Here is a 2,598-nt window from a genome sequence, read left to right as displayed (position 1 = left end):
ATTTGTTTGTAAACTACGCACAAGGTTTTGTATGTATTTTTGGTCCCCAGGGAGATGTCACTAGACGTACTTTTAAATATCTTTTTTTCGGGCTTTTGTACATCTCCTGGCAGGATCGCCACTTATATTTTGACCCGTTCGAGTAAAGTTTTTAAAAAGGAAACTATTCGATCCTTGCCTCAACTGAGCTAAGTTAGAGCGACAGAATGACTGCATAACCGACTAAAGCCATATCTTTATTGATATCCCTTTTATACAATATTTCACTTCAGTCTAGATATAGATTAAATTCTAGGAATTGCAAAGCTAGGTGCTAGATGGTGTGCTTTTGCTTCTATTAATATATCTTAATTCTACGAAAAGCCGACCATAGGTGTTAGGTTATGGCCGCTTCCTGATTGTGAATGTGCCAACAATATATTTGACACATTTGCCTAAGTGATTCAATCAAGTTACAATTGGTTACATAACTGGTAAGTATTAGAAATGAACTGTGGAGTTGTCTTCCGTGCGCTACCTATTAGCTAACGTATCATTGACATATTTGACACATGTGCCTAAGTGGCTCACTGAAGGTTTACTTGTTTACTTACCGGGTAAGTACTAGGGGTGAGTGGTGACGTTAACTTGCACACCTTGTTAACTCTTGTTGCTAATTCATTTCCTTATTCAACCTACTACTACCAAGTGCAGCTGATTTGCCGCTATTTAAACTTGAGCACGTGGTTGTTATTGTCAATTCTATATACTTATTTTCTTCATTGTATAGTTTCAGGCAGGCTCTTCTTAAACAATGACTTTTCAATGTTGTTTACGCATTGACGAGCTTGTGGGTTTTGGTTTTCAATATATGTTTGTACGTTTAATTCAATTTTAAATCTTAAGCCTAATTAACAATAATGAATATGTGAGTATGTGAACGCGAGTGTGGAAATTAATGTGAATGAATGAAAATATATTTGTACGTATGTGTATACAAACGGAATAAGAAACGTAAATTACAAGACTATGCAAAGTTTTAGGTTATACAAGACTTCAAGTTGTACAAGATTTCAAGTTAACATAAAGATGTAACCGCAAGTTACAAATCAAATAGTAGATTACAATAAAGCAAATGAATTTCAAAAAATATGAGTTGGTAAGGTCAAGTTACGCTGGTGGTGATACTTCCCGCGTTGATGTGTTGCAAAACGGCCAGGAGATCCTTGTGGATTGTAGTTCCGATGAAAGTCCTCGATCGGTAAAGGCGCTTGGCAAAAAGAGGTAGATGGCAATGTGGCGGCTGCCTTTATAGGCAACACTGGAAATGGATTCCCGGGAGCGCAAGTCCCTTAAACATACCGGCCGAGTTGCACCGGTGCAAGGCTGTCCCGCAATTGGGTCAGTGCATTGATGGCAACATTAAGCTGACGGCACGTCTCTGCCCTAGACGGCCCTCCCGTTGGCGGATGCGAAGACCTCTTGGCATGTGCCCTTTCTCCTGGCACGGCGCGGTGCAGTAAAGTGAGGTGTTGCTGGCCACATTTCTTGCAAACGTCGGAAGACGAGCATCGTATTAGGGTACTGTGTGTCCGTGCCAGACAGTTTGGGCAATAACGATGCCGCTCAACGCACCGGATCCGGTCCTCGACATTCATTGCNGTGCCCTTTCTCCTGGCACGGCGCGGTGCAGTAAAGTGAGGTGTTGCTGGCCACATTTCTTGCAAACGTCGGAAGACGAGCATCGTATTAGGGTACTGTGTGTCCGTGCCAGACAGTTTGGACAATAACGATGCCGCTCAACGCACCGGATCCGGTCCTCGACATTCATTGCAAGGAAGGCCTTGCAGAACCGCAGTGCATGGTATCGAAAACACATTTGGCACTGGTGTACCAACGGAACCCGCGGCGGGCTTACGAACGGAGCCCGAATCTTGCGGATTGGAGATGGTAGAGACGGCGATCGTCTGTAAAAAGATAGGAGTTTAATATGATATTGGCAGACTGAAGGCTAAGGTGAACGTGGAGTGTGGTTTAGGTGTGGTGTGTAGCGCTCTGACTAGGGAGGTCGGACTGAATGGGAAGTGGACACAATTTTACAATTGGTCGCGTAAAAATGCCGTGTTGCGTCCTAACGTCTGCGACGCGCACGAGATTGTCGGACCCGTGATACACCTTCTCTATTCGGCCTAAGCGCCATTCATTTGGTGGTATTAATTAGTTTTTTAAAACAACAAAATCGCCTATGGTGAGATTCTTTTGTGGAGCCTTCCATTTGTACCTCTGGTGAAGTTCTTTCAGATACTCCTCTTTCCAGCGGAGACTAAATTGTTGGTGTAAAATCTTTAATTTCTCCCATCTATTCTGTAGTGAAAGGTTATCAGCGGCTATAGGTTCTGGGGTTGCCAGGAGAGGCGCACCACGCAGAAAATGACCGGGAGTTAGAGCTAGCAACTCTTGGGGACTATCGGACATAGGAGAAAGTGGTCGCGAATTCAGCACTGCTTCGATACGTGCCAATAATGTAGCCAGTTCTTCGAAGGTGAACGAATGACTTCCCGCAATCCTTTTGAAATGGAGCTTGAAGCTTTTTACCGCAGCCTCCCAAAGTCCGCCCAT

This window comes from Rhagoletis zephyria, unplaced genomic scaffold (assembly GCF_001687245.7).
Source record: "Rhagoletis zephyria isolate East Lansing unplaced genomic scaffold, Rhagoletis_zephyria_1.1 Rzeph_scaffold_02507, whole genome shotgun sequence".
In the NCBI taxonomy this organism is placed as follows: Eukaryota; Metazoa; Arthropoda; class Insecta; order Diptera; family Tephritidae; genus Rhagoletis; species Rhagoletis zephyria.
This window is presented reverse-complemented; position numbering follows the sequence as displayed.